This window comes from Macadamia integrifolia, unplaced genomic scaffold, assembly GCF_013358625.1.
Source record: "Macadamia integrifolia cultivar HAES 741 unplaced genomic scaffold, SCU_Mint_v3 scaffold2472, whole genome shotgun sequence".
Classification (NCBI taxonomy): Eukaryota; Viridiplantae; Streptophyta; class Magnoliopsida; order Proteales; family Proteaceae; genus Macadamia; species Macadamia integrifolia.
This window is the reverse complement of record NW_024868738.1, coordinates 94,681-117,760: the sequence shown is the minus strand read 5'-3', so window position 1 is coordinate 117,760 and position 23,080 is coordinate 94,681.

The window sequence follows — 23,080 nt, the reverse complement described above, 5'->3', positions numbered from 1 at the left end:
TCCCCTTTCCTAATCGTTTGATAAACAAAAAGAAGACTGCTTCCATAGATAAAATTTTAGAAGTCTTCAAAAGGGTAGAAGTGAACATCCCTCTTTTGGATGTCATATTCCAATCCATGCTTATGCAAAGGTCCTGAAAGATTTGTGTACTCACAAACGTATCACTAGTGTGCCCAAAAAGGTGTTCTTGGCAGGTAACATTAGTTCCATAATTACTCAGTCTATAACCACAAAGCATAAGGATCCAGGGAGCTCTACCATAGCTTGTGTCATAGGCAGTACATACATTGAGCATGCCTTACTTGACCTTGGTGCAAGTGTGAATCTTTTATCTTGAAAGATTTGTGTACTCACAAACGTATCACTAGTGTGCCCAAAAAGGTGTTCTTGGCAGGTAACATTAGTTCCATAATTACTCAGCCTATAGCCACCAAGTATAAGGATCCAGGGAGCTCTACCATAGCTTGTGTCATAGGCAACACCTCCATTGAGCATGCCTTACTTGACCTTGGCGCAAGTGTGAATCTTTTACCTTCCCATGTGTACAAGAAACTAGGATTGGATGAATTGAAAGCCACTAGAAGTACTTTTCAGTTGGCAGATAGGTCTGTTAGGATTCCTAAAGGGATGGTTGTGGATGTCTTACTTAAGGTGGGAGAATTTATTTTTCCAGTTGATTTCATTGTGTTAGATACCATGCTCTTCTCAACCAAGGATCAGATCCCAATAATTCTAAGAAGACCATTCCTGGTTACCAGTAATGCATTAATCAATTACCAGAATGGTTTCCTAAGATTATCTTTTGGTAACCAAACTGTTGAGTTTAATATGTTTAGGATAGGCAAGCAATCACATATGGAATAAGACCACTTTTGCATACCCATATAGAATATTTTCTTACAGGCGTGTGCCTTTTGGGCTTTGCAATGCCCCTACTACATTCCAACGATGCATAATGAACATCTTTTCTAACATGGTCAAAAAAATCTTAGAAGTATTTATAGGATGACTTTTTAATTCATGAGAATTCTTATTCTGAGTGTCTTCACCATCTTTCTCTAGTTTTGAAAAGGTCATATCTAAGAAGTTGGTTTTGAATTGGAAAAAATGCCATTTTTATGGTTAAATCTAGTATTTTTTTAGGCCATATAGTATCCAAGGAGGGAATCAAGGTAGATAGAGCCAAAGTGGATTTAATTGATAATTTAGCACCTCCTCAATCTGTTAAGGATATTCAGTCTTTTCTGAGCCATGCTGGCTTCTATAGAAGGTTCATCAAGGACTTTAGTAAGTTAGCCCACCCTCTCACTACACTACTTGCCAAAGATCAAACTTTTGAGTTTTCTAAAGATGCCCAGAATCCTTCAAGCACCTTAAGAAGGAGTTGACTAATGCACTCATTGTTCAACCACCTGTTTGGATTGAACCTTTTGACCTGATGTGTGATCTTCAGATTTTTCCATAAGAGCAATTTTGGGTTAAAGGATTAATAAGATGCCCACTGTCATTTACTATGCTAGTAGGACCCTAAATAATGCACAACTCAACTATACAACCACTGAAAAGGAATTCTTAGCTGTTGTGTTTGTACTAGAAAAGTTTCAGTCTTACTTAGTTGGGTCACATGTGGTGGTGTACACTGATCATTCCACTCTTAGATACCTAATTAAGAAGAAAGATGCCAAAGCCCGTCTCAGTAGGTGGGTTTTACTTTTATAAGAGTTTGATTTGAAAATTATGGATAAGAAAGGAGTTGAAAACCTAATTACAGACCATTTATCCTAGCTTCCCAATTCCTTGACTGTCGATTCTCCAGTCGATGAGAATTTTTCAGATGAACAGTTACTTGTAGTTCAGTGAACTATGGTTTGCTGATATTATCAACTTCTTAGTTTTAGGTATGACTCCGGATCATTGGTGCACCAAGATAGGTATCGTTTCCTTTCCCAAGTTAAGCATTTCTTTTGGGAGGATCCTTATATTTTTAAAGTTTGTCCTGACAAAATTATCAGACGCCGTGTGTCTGATCATAAGTAACACTCACTCTTATCTTTTTGTTATGATCATGGTGTGGTGGACATTTTGGACCTAAAAATACTGCCGCAAAGGTTCTCCCATATAAATTTTATTGGCCCACTCTTTTTAGAGATGCTTTTGATTTTTGCAAGGCTTATCCCACCTACCAGTCTTTTGGCTGTATCAACAAGAGGAACACGATGCCCCTCAACCATATTCTAGTAGTTGAGATCTTTGAAGTGTGGGGCATCGATTTCATGAGACCATTCCCTAACTCCTTTGGGAATTTACTTTTGGCTGTTGATTATGTTTCTAAATGGATAGAGGCCATATCTTGGAAATCTAATGACCATAAAGTGGTGGTCCAGTTTCTCGAAGAAAACATCTTTTCTCGCTTTGGCACACCACTATAATTAGTGATAGGGGTACTCATTTTCGCAATCGACCTTTTGAGGCCTTGATGAAAAAGTATGGGATCACCAATAAGTTATCTATTCCTTATCACCCCAAAACTAGTAGCCAAGTGGGAGATATCTAATAGGTAGATTAAACAAATCTTGGAGAAAACTGTTAATCCCAACCATAAGGATTGGTCTCTTAGGCTCATTGATGCCTTATGGGCCCATCGGACTACATTCAAGACTGACCTAGGTCAGTCTCCCTACCGTTTGGTGTATGAGAAAGCCTATCATTTACCAATTGAGTTGGAGCATAAGGCCTTTTGGTCCATCAAGAAGCTCAACTTTGATTTCTCTGATGTTAGTATTCATCGTAGGCTCCAACTATCTGAGTTGGAGGAACTTAGGAATGATGCCTATGAAAGTTCTAGGATTTACAAGGAAAAGACCAAAGACTTTCATGATAAGCACATTCTACGCAAATCTTTTACAATTGTTGATAAGGTCTTATTATACAACTCTCGGTTGTACCTTTTCCTTGGTAAGCTTAGATCCCGATGGGATAGCCCATTCATTGTCCATAATGTATATCCCCATAGGGCTGCAGAGATTCTGAATCTAGGAACAAGAGTAATTTCGAAGGTTAATGGTCAGTGTTTAAAACTATTCCTCTAGTTTCCTATTGCTGCTAGTAAAGAGGTCATGGATCTCCATGAACCTTTTTATACTGATGACTAACTTTTAATTAGGTATGACCCCCTTGCATTGTCTTTGTTTTTAATTCTTTTCATGCATTGAGGTCATTGCATGACTTAAGTATGGGGGAGGGAAACCAGTTTCTTTTTGTTTTTTTTCTTTTCCCCTTTGTTTGATTTTTTTTCTTTTTATTTTTGAGCTTGCTAAGGATGAAGTTCTACTTTGGTTTTTGGCTAATGACCATACCATTCGGTTGCTTAATATGTGAAAATAAGAGTTTTGATTAAGCTACCCATCTTGAACACATGAAAACCCTGTTGAGAAAAAAGAAACAAACCTATGTCTTGAGATGTGACTCTCTTTTGAAAAATAAGAAACCCTTGTTTAACGGTGTTGGATCATATGTAAGTTTGTGGGTTCCTTATACTCTTGATTTGGAGTTGAGTCATTCTTTTTAATTTAGCATGTATTGACAAATACACAATTTTAAATGAAGTGTGGAAAGTGATATAAATGAAAAGTAAGAATTGATTTCCTTAGAACTAGACAGGGCATTGCGCTTCAGGAAGCGTGGTGTCTTGATCGAAACTCTTAGGGAAGAAATTTCGGAAAGAACTCTAGCATCGTTGTCTATGTGAGCAGATGTAAAAAACGAAGCTACATAGTGATTTAGGTGTCTGGTGTTTGCTCCACCATGTCATTTAGGCCAACAGTAGTGGAGGAGGATAGAGTTATTATGAAAAAAAAAAAAAAACCACATGAAAGTATGTGTAAATGTCATCAATGCCTTGGTAATATGTTTGGTCAAAAAACTCAAACGCCTTAATCCTTGGCTCCCCATTACTTCACAAGTGGTCTTGCCTTAAGATAAGCACATTCGGAGCCTCTCAGGTGGGGCAGACAACCCACCTGTCTGGCCCACCGGTCTGGATCGACGGGTAGGTTGGCCCGTCGGTTGGGCCAGGGGGGTCTGCTAAGACTGGCGGGCAGGGTGGCCCATCGGTTAGCCCGTCGGTCTGGCCCGCCGGTTGTGCCCGAGGGCCCTGCCCTCTTAGGCGGGTGCCCACAGGCGGGCCAGATGGCCCACCGGTCTTGCTCACCCCGGTCTTGGCGGGAAACCTGCTGTTTCTTCCCAACTTCCTCCATTCTTTGGGGATTCAAATGGGGTTTTTCCAAACCCATTCTTCACACTTTCAAAGTCTTATAGGATGGTTCTAACCTAGATCTAGGTTAGATTTAAGGAATGGGAAGCCATCTTACCTTCTTTGCTCGAGAACACCTTCAAAACCCCAAAATCACTTCAAATCCACAATGCTTCTCTAACCTTGTAAATACTTCTTCAAATCCTTCAAGATCAACACATAAATCATCTATTAAACCTTAGATTCATCATTTCAAAGGGGATTTACAAGATCTCAAGAAACCCTACTCGAATCAAGGGTTTTACTTGGGTATGGTGAATGTTTAAGGAACCCAAACTTTGCTTACCTCCAAATGTAGACCTAGTGTTGAAGATCACTCTTCCGGCACTGGAATGGGGAGATCAAGCCTCGGCGCCACTGAAATCCATCTCTTCTTCCTCTTCCTTCTCTTCCCTTCTTCTTCCCTTTCTTTTCTCTCTCCTCTTTACTCCTCTCACCAACGTACGAGTGTCATAAATGAAAAGAAAATAAAGTCATAAATGCTATATATAATTCCTTAAAATACTAAGTAATTCACATGGGTGGGTCACTCAGGTGGGTGGATGCGCCCACCTGTTCGCCCACCTGAGGGCCAAAACTTGGGATTTTGACAGAGTTCGGGCCTCGACGCGAACCCCACCCTTGGCATACGATGTAATATACGTATACACCCTAATATACGGCTACGTACCTGCTTTATCCATACATGGCCTTATGATAGGTGCATGTACACGGCTTGGGTATTCCCGTCTCTTCTGGCACTGGCTCGGACTTGTCGGGCCAGCCGGTGTTTAAGGTCATCCTTGCCATCATAGTCCATAAGGAACCCACTCTAACTCTCTCCGGTTCGGGTCCTGCATAGTTAAATCGGGTCAACCGTGTAAACAGACCAGGTTTAAGAAGTAGGGTATTACAGCAACCATCGAAGAAGAGACAGCCAACGAGCCACTTCTGAACTAGACAAGCATTGGAGAGAACTTCGAGTTCACTCATGGTACTGAGTCAACCAACTTGGATGCCACTGATAAAAGCATCAAGTCAGTCGTGGAGTCTAAAGTCAAGACATTTATTCATGGATATATGTCTGTTTTTCCCTTTAATCCAGAGTCCGTGTATGTCAAGTCTTTTACTCCCTCTTTCATTAATGAAATCTATGATTCTGAGTATGACTGGCCAACCTTGACCTGTGGCTTATGGTGGGTTGTCTTCGTCGATTTATGGCATATAATTCCTGTCGGCATTAGGTCAATTGATGTTAAGAATAAAAATAATAATAACAACTACCCGTAAATAAGTTACAGGTCATGGTGGCGGGAAAGACGAAGATGGGATGGCGTAGGGTTCATGAGTTGGGTTTATCGGGATCGAAATTGTCTACAGCCTCTGATAATGGCAGAGGCTGGCAGAGGATGGTTTATCTATCGACATGTGGCATCGTACACGTGGACGGCGGATTGGAATAAAAGGTTTGAAATCTTGGTTTTCTTTACAACCCGGTTTAAGGAGGAAACCAAACCCCTGCTTGGTTCAAAACCCCATCCCAATCCACTCCATCGTTGAAATCCTGGTTTTCTTCTTCTGCTCGTGTTCGTGCTTAAGGGTTTCGATCCGAAGTTCTTCTGCTCCTGCTCCAGCTCTAGCTCATGCTTGAGGGTTTCTCTACTTCTTCTTCTACTGCTCATGCTCGTAAATTATAAAGAGTTGCAGCAGTGGGAGAGAATTTTGGATCAAACCCACAATTTAAAACGCGGGTGACAGTTGAGTCACGGAACGCCGATGACCTTCATCATTTTCATAACGACAACCTGCACTTTAGGCCTGGGACTACGGCTTTTTTAAGCTTTCTAGTGGTCTTTGAGATGGACGATTACAGTAGCTATCTATAAACAAACAAATAAACGCCCACAAGATTTGTTGGCCTGTTTCATTGTGTGTGCCTATGGGGTTGGGAAACTAGCTTTCAACTGAAAGGCCATGGTTGCCCTGAAGGTCTGTTATAGCAAATCTTTGCCCAAGACCTGAAGTTGATGCCATTCCATGCGACTGGATGGATTATGTCCTCATCAACCATCACCTCATCCAATCCTACGTTCTTTTTTAGTTCGAGATGGAAGGAAGGAAGAAAGGAAGGACTGGTTATTGAATGGAAAAGAACTTGATACGGCCAAATCGATCGCTCAGTAGGGTAAGGACACGCGTCGTCCATTGGGACACGTGTCACCCACCAGATAGGGATTGCAAGGACTCTACCATGTAATCTGCGTGAAGAGAATGTTCCCCGCCAACCGAGGATAGGACGTCTTCGAGTGGAACTCTAAGAGGGAAGAAGGTGGACCCGAGAAGGACTCTTGGAAGGAAAGGGAAAACCCTAAACCCTAAGAGCTATATAAGAGGGCCCGAGAGGAAGGAAGGAGGTAAGCATCAATACCCACACCATTACTCCTATACAAAAACTGTGCAACCAATCCCTAACTTGAGCGTCGGAGGACTAAGCCTGGACAAAGCTCCGGGCCTCAGCCATCTGTGCTTATGCAGGTCAGCTCATACGAATTTTTGGCAGCAACAGAACTCATTATAGTTTTTACAGAATTTCTAAATACAATAATGATTAGTTTATCTTAATAAGTATAACCCATAAAATAATTAAGAATAACTGTTTGTAAGTATCATCTCTGGAACTGCTTCTCTATAACTTCCGAAGTCTATCAATGTTTCGTCCGAACTCTCCAATTCTATCCATTCGAACTCGTCATTCCAGTCTTGTAATGCCAGAAATCCCCTAGAAAAGTCTTTGCCGCATCCAAACTCGGGAAGTATGTAGGTTCCAAGAATATCTGCATCAACGCATTGCTAGATTCCGCAGAGACCACTCCTCTGTTCTCCTTCACTTCCAAGCTTCCCATCACTATCATGATAAGTTGCCGATATGAGAAGAAGAACAACTTTAAAGCCGATTTGATTGCCTGAGCAGACCTCAAGCATGAGCACGAGCAGGAGCAGGAGCAGAAGAACTTCATATCGAAACCCCTAAGCACGAACACGAGCAGAAGAAGAAAACCAGGATTTCAACGATGGAGTGGATTGGGATGAGGTTTTGAACCAAGCAGGGGTTTGGTTTCCTCCTTAAATCGGGTTGTAGAGAAAACCAAGATTACAAACCTTTTGCTCCAATCCGTCGTCCATGTGTACGACACCACACGTCGATAGATAAACCATCCTCCGCCAGTGTCAGAGATCGTAGACGATTTCGATCCGGGTTTATAGACCCATTTTCTGGTTTATAGTGATTTTATGTAATGGGCTTCCTCTTCTTAAATGAACGTTGGCCTTATTAAAATTATTTCAAAAGGTCCTTGTGGGCCTTAATTGGTTTGGAAAGCCAAATTATTAAATTAAGAAAAGGCGTGGGTTTGTGTTGAGTCATAAACCTGAATTGTTTATCTTGTTAAACCCTCTTGAACTTAATGCCTTGAGAGTTCGAATGGGCTTAAGTAGCTCATTTGGGTTGTTTTTAAATTATGAACCCTTATCAATAAACTAATGTTCTGTATATAGATATATGTCTTTAAAATAAGTTTTCTTTTAGAAACTTGCAAAGCTATGTGGGTTTAGCTAAAAATATTTTACTGAAAATTCATACGGGCATTGACTTAAAAAGTGTTTTAAGTTATACCCATTTGCTAGCCCACCTTCACTTGACCCAATAGTTGAGTCATTTGTACTTCTAAAAGTTAATATTTACCATAAGCCCTACAATTAATAATTTGAGAAATTATAAATTTGAGGTACCTTCATGTATAAGTATATGGTCAGTCCAATGAAAAGTTGACAGTAAGCTTATGAAAAATATTAGTTTTTAGAGTAAAACCTAATTTTGACTAGGTGGGTCCCAGATATTATAGTATTATGTAATAGTTAAAATTTGGGTATCTTAATGGACTTGCATGTTTTATTACATTAAATGTAATAGCCTATTTCACTAAATGGTAGTGAAATAGTGACTACATATATGAGGTGAGTTATTCCATAAAAAGAAAAAAAAAAGATTGTTTTGTACATAAAACCTAAATGGACTTGTAACTTAAAGTGTTAAGTACTATTTTTAGAAAATAATGATCAATTAAGCTATTTTGTACATGTAAGCATTTTTTGGTTTCTTGAAACCCTTGTGAGCCCATGAACAATAAAACCCTTATAATTAATTATGATTTAGTACCAGGGTATTGTTTACAGCATGAAAATTTTTATGAACATAAGATATTCATTGTAGTGGGTGTATGATAATTTCATGCACATGCAATGTACATATGTGAAAGAATTGTCAAAAGTTTTGACAATTTAAAATGTGGTTTCGTAAATCTTAATTTCCACATAAATAAAATGAAATGATCAAATGCACGCATTCCTTAGTGGTTATGAGATTTAAATGAATCATGTCAATAGATTTTTATGTGGATATATGCAATTGTGAAATTTGCCTCCCATTATCTCTTTACTCTCTTTCCTCCAATCTTTTTTATAAACTGGTGTATTCCCCTTGGGTAGCCCAATTGGTGTATTGGTTTGCCAAAGTTTCTTCAATAAAGAAAATGTATAATATGTTGGTTTATGGTTGTCCTTGTTGGCAACCCGGGCACGTGGCGGTGATGACGTGACCAGTTTGGGTGACATGGATGAAAATGATGATATGGTAGTGTCCAGTTTCATCGATGAGATAACAGAGTCGCTTGGTATGCATGGAATGGTTTGATATATCCTTAGTATGTGGTGCGGGTTTCTGGGTCAAAACTGGTAAAATTGGCCTATTTACGCTCGGGGCATTTTCAGCAATGAAAATGAAATTTTTGGAAGATTATTTCCTAATGAAAAATATAGATTGTAATTTATCTAGTCCACTGCATCTGATTTTGTCGCATTCTGATACCGTATAAAGAAGTTACGGCATTTGTGGTAGTCGAGGGCAATTTCAGCATTGAAGATGAATTTTTTAAAGGAAGTGTTCTCCATTTAACAATACGACAAAAATCAAATATTTCCAACAGTTCTGATTTCATCGCATTTCGATTCTGTATGGAAAGGTCTAGGGGCATTTTGATCTTTTTACATGACTGAGTCAGATGATTGAGTCTTCTGAAAAGTCGTAGAGGGTCCAATTACGGTTCCAACGCATTTCGTTTCATCTCGATCTGATATCGTATGAAAATGTTATAAGTGTTTCCGTAAAATCGGTTCGAAAATCGAAACCGAAAATCCATCAGTTGCTCTCGGTGTTGGGTGGATTTTTTGGAATTTATTTTTTAAATTTGAAGGGCTTTTATGTAATTTTGAGATTTTGAAGGTCTTAGTTGATAAGGGGTGTTTAGCACTGAAAATATGAAGGCAAGGGCTTATGTGTATATAAGAGAATCAGAGGGATCCTTAATACATGGCTCAGATTGAGCTATGTCGGTTAGATTCGATCTGACGGTTCATGCAAGAGCTTGCGTTGAAGATGCTTATCTGAGGCTTATCATTGGAGAAGTTTATTAGATATGATGGTATGGCGCCTCACCATATTGAGTCTTTATTGTGTGTAGCACATGTGCATAGAATCTATAAAGAGATTCTCTATATCTTGATCTGAGCCAATCATATCATATCGGTTCCGATCGTTAGTTCAAGATTGATGGAGCTTTAGTAAAGTTAGCCAACAGCGTACCGTGAAACTTGCTACACCAACCAATTGGTGATCGACAACGCGTCTGACAATGTCAGCGCGTACGTCATGATGACGTCATCTAGATTCAAAATCTATGGTTTAGATCTATTGTCCGTTGGTTCAATCGGACAACTCATATTAAGAGATACCTTTTGATGAGATCTACGGCCAGATCTGCACCTCTATTGTGCGCACCACCGGTGTAGCCTACGCCACCCCTACGAAGATTTCATTTCAGGCTATCTCATTGCTCGAACTTCAAATGGTCATATCTCCCTCATTTTAACCTAGATTTGGGTGATTCAAGTTGGGGATTCTTCATCTCTTCGAGCTCTACACACTAGAGGGAAGAAATCAGGCAGAGGGGTTGCTGAGGTGATTGGAAAAACTAGTTGAATCTCATGGAAGGCTAAGGGTTTGAATGAAAGACTTTCATCATCTTGCACTTCATCCATAGCTCCCATTAGAGGCTTAGGAAGCTGCTGAAAACCAAGGCAGAAAGCTCTATTGGTTGTTGCCAAGAGAAAGGAAAAGAAAATGGAAGAGAAGAGAAGAAGAGGGAAATAGAGAAGAAGTTTTTCCCTCTCTTTGTGTGTGTCTTGAATGCCTCTCAAGAAAGATTTTTTCAAATCCAATTAATGGACTTTGATGGTTCTTGTTGAGAATACTATTTCTCTATTAAAGCTTTATTTACAAGTAGAGAGAGAGAGAGAGAGAGAGAGAGAGAGAGAGAGAGAGAGAGAGAGGAGTGTGTGTGTGAGAGAGAGAGTCATTGTTGCTCCATGAAAGTAAAGACAAGGAGAAAAGAAAGAAGAAGAATAAGAGTCTAGAATTTGATTCTTGTGAGTTGCTTCAAGAAACCCAAGTGCCAACCGGGGTTAAAGCATTGGCGGCACTGAGATAACGTGGTTATGGTCCGCATCAAGTGGAGATTGACATTATTGCATCTCCGACGGTTACTCTTGGCCAAGGTAACCTCACTTTTGCCAAATTTCTATTATTATAAATCATTGTAGGCTAGATGTTTGATAAAATACCTAAGTGATAGTTTTAGTCTATTTGGGGGGAAATTTGCATTATGAATGCTTCACTATAGGGCATTGTTATAAGCCCAACTTTAATTTTTTTTGGTGTTCAGTGGGTGCTGGATACAAGGGCTATGTGTTCCTTGGTAGTTACAACTACCTAAACCTATTTGCCGTGGGTGTGGCCTCTCATATCATTATGAGAAAACGATGGTGAAGACCTAGCCATTGTATGTCATTGGTGGAAACTGAAAATCTGTTCCCTTGGCTGTGGGTGTAGTCATAATTAGTATTGAGTAAATACTGAGCCCGACAGTGGGCATTACTCCGTGCATGTAGGCAACTGGCCGAAGCACGTATTTCTTGCGTTATGGATGTGTATGCTAGTATTTGTATTGTAGATTGGAGTGCTTAACTGCAGAATGAGTGTATACATCTGGTAGACCTGATCACTTAGTGGTACAGTGTGGATGTGCATACGATTGTGTATGTATGCAATAGTGATTACCATGTGAGGTTTATGAGACAGCGCTGGGCAGCAAATACAGGTTATGTGAGTAAGTTCTGTGCAACAGTAAGAATGGTCAGTAGTATACATAGCAGCTCTGGGAAACATTAGTAGACTATGCCATTAAAGTGTAAATAGTGATTGCCACATCAGGGGTACAGCTGAAAAATGAAAAAATGTTAGCACACTGATTCACCCCCCTCTCAGTGTCAATCGGGACCCAACATAATAGAGTTATGATTTTATTTTATCATGTGATGATCGAGAAGAAATCAATGACAATGATCGTGAGACGAACAGAGATGTTAATCGGAGATGTTGATCGCTTAGAGGTAGCGACCAAGATCATGATGAATTTTTTTTATTGTTTCTAATGTTATAATTATTTTTTATGTAACTTGCATTCACATTATCATTTAACTTAAGTTCAGTGGGAGTAGCTAATGAAACTATGTTACTCTCACCCATCATGGAATCAAAATGACTTGCATGAGATGCAAAATGAATTTGACTTCGGGTGCCATCCCATAACTACTATAAGTTATTTACATGTGTTATTTATTTTAATTGTTTAATATGAATTACTTTATTAAATGCAATGTAAAGTTAGTTTAAATACATATAATACAATGGTATAACAATGCGTTGAATGTATGTTCGTATAATTATCTATGTATATATAATTATCTATGTATATGAGTTCCTGTTTTCTTCATTATAAAGCAAGTGTAAATGAGAAAACATAACTGGTGGGATTCTCATGGCCCCCCATGGTCGCTGAGTATAGAGATTTTGGAGGTCAATTATAGCAAACACTAATGGGATAATGCTTGTGATTGATCAATGAATGGTCTATACTCATTTCCTATGTGATAAGTAGAGGACATGGTCAATGAGAGGTGTACTACGATAGTAGACACTAGCTCACGATGCCATCATTCACTCTGAGATGATGGGTATACACTTGGCCTAAATATATGTCAGTTGATAGGATTGGGTATGGTACTCATGTGGTTAAAATTATTGGAAGTCTGTGAAAAATAGAATCAATCCAGTCAATCAATATGTGTACAATGAACTCTGATAAGTTAAGTTGTGCATGTAAGGGTCAAATTATTCCAATACACACCCCAAAGCTTTGAGGGAAGCTTAAGGTGTAAGAAACCGTTAATTGAGCTTTTTTCACTTGTATTTAATGGTATACATCTACAAATTAATTGTACATCATTGCTTATTTTACCATCACTAACTCACTAATTATTATAATGTTGACCCCTTGTCTGATCTAAATTGTTTGGAGTAGATAAGACCATTTGCTCATGCTTGTATTTGAGTAAATTGGTTCATCCTGAAAGATAATACTCTTTCTAGTTGACTCTATGATGCTATTTAGAAATTGTCAAGGGTTATAGACATGATGAGGATGCTAAAGGAGATGTTTTATGAGTAAACTAATAATGCTCATTGATCGTCAAGTAAGGTCTATCATATACCCAAGATGATTTAAGGTTCTCTAATTCTTGACTATGTCATGATAATGATAGGTCACTTTATGAGATTGGAATCCCTTAAGGTAGTCATGGATGCTTATTTTAATATCTTAACCATTTCACCGACTTCATCTAATGTATTGGTGAAATGTTTTTTTCAAAAAATCAGGGCAAAGTAATGGTGTTTGTAGTTTTCTCTTCATGTTCAATGCCAAATGGTCAAAACAAGAAGGAATGTGTAAATGTGATTCAGGAATTCAAGTACTAAGGGAAAGAATGATACAAAGAATTGTCAGTTTTTTCTAGTTGCCTTACGAAAATAGCTGGATGAAAATTTTCATGAAACACTTGTCCTGTTTAAATATAATGTGTTGGTATGATTGACCACCGTATGATATGAGTGTACTTCAGTTCTATCATACATGTTTATAAACTAATTGTATGGTTTAAATATGAAAAAAAATGTTTTATGGAACCTAAAATCATCTTTTAACTAGGACTAGATTTATTACCATGATATGGTGATGAAAAAATTTAAAATTTATATGTGTGTGCTAGTTAACTTCACACTTTTGGTGCTTGTTGTAAGATTGTATAGAGTTGATAGAATTTGTAAGTTGGGAAGGATAAGCCTCCAGAGTGTCTGAAGAAAAATCCTATGTCAACTTATAAATCATGTTTATGAGGATATATGAGCAAGTCTTTTTCCAAAAAGGCTGTAGCTATTTATGTTTTGGAGTTAATTTCTACTAATGTAGGTCATCTAATAACTACTTTACCTGACAAAGGTATGAGTGTTAACTCTTGATTAAATCAAGTGAGAGTATTTATCATATATTATTTGGATTATCTAAAACAATATAAGATCTCTAATTGAGATATCCGGTGACATCATATTGTGTGATGTAGTAAAAAAATCGAACTAGACATTGTAAGACAATGTTCAATAGCTATTTTATTAGCATTGTATTTTTAAATTACCAGCATTCATTTTGAACAAGTATCTATCTAAATTTATACCTAATGAGCCTTTTCAATAATAAAATGTGTGAAAGCCTATTCTATAATTTCTTAATGTATAGGGATTGTTTAGCTTAAATGTGAAGGCGATTGATGGATGAGATGAAATACAACAATAAATAGCACAAGGTTTGATAAACCTATTTGGTTGAATTTTCTTTAGGAGAATTATATTACATTGTAATATATTTCTAAAGACATAGAATAGTTTTATGCGTACTAACTAAATCGATATTTATGTCCCATATTTTGTGTAATATCCCTGAATGTCTCAATATTGTAGGAGAATGATTAAACTTCCTACATACTATACATTCCTTATAAATGAGGTTGACTATGTAGAAAAGTTCTACAAATAAGTATGATTTTTTAGAATCAAATAAACTTTTGTTGAGACTGTATAAGATGTATACATAGATGATAATAGAAAATCGAGCTTTAGAATAGTCTCTTTCATTCTTACCAAGTCTGGATTTTTATAGATCCATTATAAGGTGTATACCCATTGGATGTTAGTGGATTTATAAATATGAAAGAAAATGTTGAATGTTGAAAGAAAGGAAAAATTCAAAGCATGACTATTAACAAATGTTATACCCTCAGGGTTTCATTGTCGATGGATGCACACTATGATAGTCACATATTCAACAGTTAATATTTTGAGAAAGTATTGATGTATAATAGCAAAGTGAAGTGTGTAGGTCACTGAGATCTAATCGATCTCTTGAGAGTTTCTATTATCCGACACTTTCACTTTTGATCAAATAACAAATCGTTTGTTTTGATCAATTTTTGGATGGACCATGTGTTCAGTGATATTATAACTTTTTTTTAGAATAAAGTAGTTGGATTATTGTCAAGCTTTAGTAGTTGAGAATTACTGAGAAGTGGACCTAAGTTTGTAATGTTACTGATGTGATAAAAATTGAATAGCCAATCTTCCTTGCAGCTCCTGATGCTCCAATAGATCTGCACAGAAGAGAAGATAGGGGAGAGTCGGGCTAACCCAACGGGGGACTTTTCTATGCCTAAGTCAGATCACAGCAGATACTCAAGAGAGTTTTCAGTGAAGAAGTGATCGATCCTCATAATGGAGGCTTACCTTGGTATTTATAGGCTGCTGATGGAGTAGAGAAAGGGGGAACGTCCGTGGAGAGTCCTACTAGGTGTGGAGTCCTTAAGGAGAATGGCTCTCTAATTTCAGGAATATTCCAGATTCTAGGGCATCTTTCAAGAATATTCTTCTTTTATCTCAGAGGTGTGGGTTGTGAGAGGGGCGGATACCTCTGATAATGTGTAGTGGATAGAGTCCTGCCCTTATGATCAGAGATTACGTTCTTTGAATGTAGGGGTGGATGAGAGCACGTTTCTGGGAGCCCTACCTGATGATGTCGAGCCGAGGTGGATGCTCTGCCTGTGGAGGGGCCAAAGTGGTAGGTCAGCCTGAGGAGGGGACCGAGGTGGTAGTTCGATATGAGCCTATGAGGGGACCGAGGTGGTAGTTCGATATGAGTGATTTAAACGCTCCTTGGTCATGCTGTGGTCAGAGACATTTACCCTCGTCACTAGCCCCCCACTCTAGCAGCTCGATTAGACAGCTAGAGCATTAAATTCAGTTGACTTTCACGTGCATGCGCCACTCGTTTAGCATAAAATGCACTGCTTCTGCCGCATGTCACTGCATCGTAACTTCGCCTTAGGCAGGCGAAGAGGCTACTATGGGTGACCGTTGATCTCAACCCGATCCAGCTGTCCATTTTTCATCGCCTTCACCTATAAATATGACACATTTCTTCTCAGTAGACTTTACATTTGTTCGAGTGATAAAGTCAATTCAGCTCGCTCCTAGACTTGGCACGGTCATCTATAGAGTCTCAGAGCAGCCCGACGTCTTGACTTCAACCAACCAGTCTCCAACTAGCTCATCCTCATCAGCTCGTCTTCTCTAGTGCGTCATTCTCAAGCTTGTCCTTCAACCAGTAAGTAAGATCATACTATGGTTGTGACTCGTTGTTCTTGTTCTGCTTAGCCTCCGTGTTTCCTAGCTATAGTCCTAGTGATCCCGACATGGCATCTGTGCATGACCCTGAGTCACCCAGCCAAACCCTCTTGATGGCTGTGAGGCCTGGAGAAAACCACCCAGAGTGTCCCATTCCTGATCCTTCATCCTCCAGTGACGACACTTCAAGCAGTCCAGGATTTAAAGGCAGCTCAGGCTCGAGCAGTAGCTCGAGTACTGAGTCTGTCGAGGTGGTCTCACCCACGATCATCCCGATTAGGGGTGATCCTGGCTCGGTTGCCCCAGCTCGGCCCCCCAGTGCTGCGACGGTCACTTTAGTGGCAGGTCCATCAGGCGCTGAAGTCCTTGAGGTAGGCCTAGCAGAGTCTGAGGGAGAAGGATTTGCTTCATTCTCCGGAGAAAAGAAAACCACTGTCAACACCTTGAGCATTCTTATGCCTAAAGTCCTTAACTTGATCTGGGGTGAGTATGGTATCCCCGATTACGTGGTAATACGCGTCCTAGGTGAAGATGAATGTGTAGATGCCTCTTGGGATGAGGTGGCACTCTATGATGTCTCCTTCTAGAGCAGCCTTAGGATCCCAATGCCTGAGCTAGTTAGCTCGGCTCTGGAGTACTAAGGGCTCACCCTGAGCCAACTCACATCAAACTCCTGGCACACTATTCTCTATTTTGAGGTGTTCGTCTCGAAGCTGGGGTGGATTACGACATTGGAGCTCTTTCGTAAAATGTTCCTGGTGAAGAGGCACACCTTGAGGTGGTACTACTTCACCAAGAGGGACAGGGATGGTGTCTACAGTGAGTTGAAGATGTTCATCAACATGCCCTCCTCAGTGAAGAAGTGGAAGGAGAGGTATGTCTATGTGGCGATGGAGGGGAATCCCTTCAAGAGCAGTTAGGCAAGGCTCACTCTGTCGGTGCTGAACCAACCTCCAAACCTACTAAATGTGTTTGGGCAGGGAGACCGTGGACGTCCGGATGCTGCAGGACAAAGACTTCCTCCGAGAGTGGGAGCTGAGTGAAGCCCCTGGTCAGGGTTTAATTGAGTCCAGTTATCTTTTCAGGTCAGCTCGGTCTTCTTACTAACTCAACTCGGCTCGTCTTTGTTTTGCAGTGGTGAACGTAAGGATGGACAACAAGGCTCTGGCCACGGCGGCGGTGGAGGCGAGGAAGAAGGAGGCCATTGAGCAGGCCACCAAGAAGAATGCAGACAAGGGCAAGGCCGTGCTGAGCCTAGGCCTTGGCGTGAAGGCCGTTCTACCCACTAGCATGGGTCACAAGGCCTCGCCAATCACCATAGGGAGCAAGCCCAGAAAAGAGATGTCCTCGCCTGTCCAGTACTCAGCTTAGCACGGGACTTCGGGCTCGCTCAAGGGTAAAGAGCCAGTGGGTCCAGGAGAGAAGGGGCTCGGGCAGACTGGTACATTGGACCGAGCCACTATGGGCTCGGATGGCCAAAAGAGGAGGTGCTCGCCCATTGATGATGCACAGCACGGTAACCCCCCCAAGGTGGCTCGGATAGGGAAGCAACCTATGGATCCATGAGGGGACCTGATAGAGAACGACACCATGCTAGACCCTAACACTACTCGGGTTTGGTGTTGCCGGAGCTGTCCCAAAAGGGACGTTGATCGCATGAAGAAGTTATCTAACATTGACTTTGCGGATCAGATATAAATTCGGGTTGGCGATGTGAGTATCCTTAGTTTTTCTCTCTTCTATGTTTACTTTGTTGTTTTGAGTACTGACCATTCCGTTGGGGTCCTTACAAAGTTTTTCTTTTGAGGTTGAGGCTGCTCAATGGTTTGACAGCATGGCTGTTGGCCGTGCTAAGGTAAAGGATGAATTGAAGCGCCTTCGTGGAGATCTTCAGATATCTGTGGGTCAGTTGCAGAATGAGAAGAAAAGGGCCCATTTTGAGGAGCAACGGGCGAGAGATAATGAGGAGAGGGCTAGCGCACTGGAGCATGAAGTTGCTAAGCAGCTTAGGACCAATAGTGACTTAGTCAAGGAGAAGAAAGCCCTCCAGAGCAAGCTGGCTGAGGTTTAGGATGCCAGCAAGAAGAGAGATGCAGAGTAGGAAGCTTGGATTGCTGAGCTGAGCGAAAAGCTGGCAGCGAGTGATGAGGTTATGGCTGAGAGGTGGATGAACTCTGTGGTGGGTCAGTAGTGGTTGATTGATATCAACGTTGCCTCCTTCAATGCTGGCTCGGACAACTCTATTCAATTTATCCTGAGCAAAATGCCAAACTATGATCTGTCAGGTTATGAGCAGCGTGCTCTGGCCTCCGCTCCTTCAGTGTAGCTATTGGTCAAGCTGAGGTTGCTGAAGAGTTGACTTAAGCCGACCCAAAAGCAGCCAAATGAACTAGCTCGCCCACTCCTGAACAAGCCCCCCAAGCCTTGTAATTTTGATGTTATCTTCTCCTCCTTTTCTTCCTTCCCCTCTTTTTTTTTTTATGGAAATGTCTCCTTCGGGAGTAATGTAATTTTAAGGGTTTTTACCCTCTTTTATTAATGAAAAATGTGTTCTTTTAGCCATTATGCCTCTTTTATTTCCTTGCAAGCGTAGTTCCATTATCTGGTTGAGCTCGGACTTATCTTGTACATCTTACAATCTTTTGAAGTATTATGTCTAGACTTGGATCATAGTGATGCCGAGCTAGGGCTCAGCCTTAGCACCTTGGGTGTCTAATTCTTGAAGTGCCAAACCTGGGTTTGGTCTTGGTAGCACCGAGCTGTGGCTCAGTCTTAGATGTTGCCGAGCTGGAGCTCGGTCTTGATGGGTGCATAGCTAGGGCTTGGTCTTTTCACCTTAGATGTTAAGGTCTTAGGGTCTCAAACCTGGGTTTGGCCTTGGAAGTGCCGAGCTGGGGCTCAATCTTAGGTGTTTTCGAGTTATAGCTCGGTCTTGAGAGGTACCAAGATGGAGCTCGGTCTTAATGGGTGCTAAGCCGGGGCTCGGTCTTTATGCCTTAGACGTTAAGGTCTTGGGGTGCCAAACCTAGGTTTGGTCTTGGAAGCGCCGAGCTGGGGCTCGATCTTAGGTGTTGCTGAGCTGGAGCTCGATCTTAAGAGGTGCCGAGCTGGAGCTCGGTCTTAATGGGTGCCGAGCTATAGCTTGATTTTTGTGGGCATTGAGCTAGGGCTTGGTCTTAATGGGTGCCAAGCTGGGGCTCGGTCTTTGCGCCTTAGATGTTAAGGTCTTGGGGTGCCAAACCTGGGTTTGGTCTTGGAAGCGCCAACCTGGGGCTCGGTCTTAGATGTTGTCGAGCTGTAGCTCAGTCTTAAGAGGTGCCGAGCTGGAGCTCAGTCTTAATGGGTGTCGAGCTGGGGCTTGGTCTTTGTGCCTTAGATGTTAAGGTCTTGGGGTGCAAACTTGAGTTTGGTCTTGGAAGCGCTGAGCTAGGGCTTAGTTTTAGGTGTTGCCGAGCTGGAGCTCAGTCTTGAGGGATGTCGAGCTGGGGCTCGGTCTTTGTGCCTTAGACGTTAAGGTCTTGGGGTGCCAAACCTAGGTTTGGTCTTGGAAGCTTCGAGCTGGGGCTCGGTCTTAGGTGTCACCGAGCTAGAGCTCTGTCTTAAGAGGTGCCGAGCTGGAGCTCAATCTTAATGGGTGCAGAGCTGGGGCTTGGTCTTTGCACCTTAGATGTTAAGGTCTTAGGATGCCAAACCTGGGTTTTGTCTTAGAAGCACCGAGCTGGGGCTCGGTCTTAGGTGTTTCTGAGCTGGAGCTCGGTCTTAGGTGTTGCCGAGCTGGAGCTCGGTCTTAAGAGGTGCCGAGCTCAAGCTCGGTCTTAATGGGTGCTGAGCTGGGGCTCGATCTTTGCTCCTTAGATGTTAAGGTCTTGGGGTGCCAAACTTGGGTTTGGTCTTAGAAGCCTCGAGTTGGGGCTCGGTCTTTATGAGTGGATATTTAGGAGAGAAGCTTCTTCATTTATTGATATGTGGCATACACTTGTAACATATACATTGCTTCGAAATAGAGTCCAATCCACTCTATGAATGAAATCGAATAATTGAAATATAAAAACTAAGGTGTTGAGAATATAAAATCTGTAAGACTAACACCCGATTGTGCAGGACTTCAATGTTATCTACTGGTAAAATTTTTTCAGATTTTTGACATTCTATGCTTTTGGTTAGCTGTACCCCCCTGAGTCTACAAGTGGTAAGTACCAGGGTGAACCACTTTGGAGACTATGTAAGGGCCTTCCCAGTTCGTGCTTAACTTGCCTTCACTTCTTGGGTCTGTTGCAGCTACTTTTCTAAGGACAAGGTCGCCTACTATGAATCCTTGTAGTTGAACCTTTCGGTTATGATACTGTGGCACCTTTTGCTTGTAGGCTTCATTTCGCAGTAGAGCCTCTTCTTGGACTTCATCTATAAAGTCGATGTTTGCTTAGAGCCCTGCCTCATTTTGTGATGAATCAAACATTGTTGATTGGAATGAAGCTTGGGTTATCTCCATAGGGGCCAAGGCTTCAGTCCCATATGCTAGTCGGAAAGGCATTTCCTTTGTGGGGGTCCGAGCTGAGGTGCGATAGGCCCAGAGCACACTGAGTAGTTGGTCAACCCAATTTTTCTTCTCTTGATCCAACCTTTTCTTAATTCCATCCAGAAGTGTGTGGTTGGCCTTTTTTTCCTGATCGTTCGACTGTGGGTGTGCGACTGCAGTGTTTCAGAAATCAATGTTAAAGTTACTACAGAAGAGCCTGAATTTTTTATTGTCGAATTGTCACTTATTGTCCATCACTAGTACTTTTGGGACACCATAGCTGTATATGACGTCGTCTCTTACGAACTTTTCTACCACTTGCTCAGTGATCTTTGCTAGGGGACACACTTCCACCTACTTAGTGAAGTAGTTAATAGTAACAATCAAGAACTGGACACCGCCCTTGCCTTTCTTGAACTGTCCTAGGATATCCATTCCCCACATTGTGAATGGGATCAGGCAAATTATGGAGCTGAGTTTCGTGACCGGGACATGTGGTATTGGGGCGTGCACTTGGCACTTGAAGCATCGTCGGACAACCTTCATTGCATCCTAGTGCTTCTTCGGCCAATAGAATCCTTGGTGCAATACCTTTTAGGCTAGTGCTCTTCCACCCATGTGGTTTCTATAGATTCCCTCATGGACTTCTTGTAGTGCCTCATCTGCTCGGCTTGGAGTGAGGCATTTCACTAGGGGCCAGGAGATTGCCCTCTTCTATAGCACTCCCCCTTGAAGGGTATAGTTGGCTACCCTTCTCTTGACTACTCTTGCCTCTGTCTGATCTTTGGGATATGATCAACTCACAAGTAATCTGTAATAGGGCCCATCCAGCTCGGCTCGGCTGGCTGCGTATTGCTGCACATCATTTCTTGCTCATAAGTTGTTTTTTTTAGCACTTCAAAGTATACCGAGCTTGCGCAATCATTGAGTTCTACTGTGGCCAGTTTAGAGAGGGCATCTGCCACTGCATTTTCTTCTCGTGAAACTTGTACCATTTTGAATGTACTGAAGCTGGTAATTAGGCGACAAGCTTCCTGTAGGTACTTGACCATTCTCTCTTCTTTGGCCTCATATTTTCCATTGATCTGGTTCACAATCAACTGTGAGTCACTATGTGTGACCAGGTACTCTACTATTGTAGCTTTTGCCAGTTTGATTCCCACTATCAGGGCTTCATACTCTGCTTCATTGTTTATTGCGGGGAATACAAATCTGAGGGCATACTGTATCTTGAATTCCTTTGGACTTTGCAACACAAGTCCTGCACCGCTCCTTATCAAGGTGTTGGACCCATTGACAAAGAACTTCCACTTCCTGCTCGGTTCGGCCTCTGCCCCTGATTCCTCTGTTTGTGTGTATTCTACCAAGAAATCTGCCAGTGCCTGGCCCTTGATTGCACTCCTTGGTTGGAACTCAATGTTATGCTCACTTAACTAGACAACCCAGCTCACCATCCATCCTGCTATGCTAGGGCTGTGAAGTGACTTCCTCAGTGGCTGATCTGTAAGTACAGCTATGGTGTGAATTTGGAAGTAAGGCCTCAACTTCCTGGCTACCATGACCAGTGCTAATGCAAACTTCTCGATTCTTGGGTACCATATTTCTGCATCGTGGAACACATGACTTATGTAGTAGACAACCTTCTGGGTCTTTCCCTCTTCTCTTATGAGAACTACGCTAACGACTACCGAGGATGTAGCAAGATAAAGTTGTAGCACCTCCTCTGGCTCTGGTCGGCTCAGCAGAGGAGGCCTGGTTAGGCAGGCTTTGACTTCTTCAAAAGCCGCTTCGTATTCATCCGTCCAACAAAATTGTTGGTGTCATTTTCCTCTTTTCGGTAGCTTGAAGAAGGGAAGACATTTGTCTCCGACTGGGGATAGGAATCTATTCAGTATAGCCAGGCATCCTATCAGCTTCTGAACTTTGAGGATGTTTCTTGGGCGGGCGCATTTCTTAAATGGCCTCAATTTTTGATGGGCTTGCTTATATTCCCCTTTGTGCTACTAGGAATCCCAGGAGCTTCCCAAAGGTCACCCCAAATGCACACCTGGTAGGATTCAGCCTCATCTGGTTTTTTCGCAGGACATCGAAGGCTTCCTTCAGATCTAACACATGATTAGCGCCTTTTGCACTCTTGACTAGCATGTCATTGATGTAGAATTCCATGTTTCTTCCAATCTGGCTTTGGAACATTGTATTCACCATCCTCTGGTACGTGGCTCCTGTATTCTTAAAACCAAAGGGCATTGCAGTGTAGTAGTAGTTGCCCTAACTGGTGAGAAATGTAGTCTTCTATTCATCTTCCACCTTCATCTTTATCTGGTTATAACCGGAGTATGCATCTATGAAGGTCAGCATCTCGTGGCCTACAATCGAGTCTGTAAGGGAGTCGATCCTGGGCAAGGGATAACAGTCCTTGGGATAGACTTTTGTTCAGGTCGGTGTAGTCTATGCAAATCCTCCACCTCCCATTAGACTTCGGGACCATGACTACATTAGCTAGCCAGGTTGGGTATTTTACTTCCCTCACAAA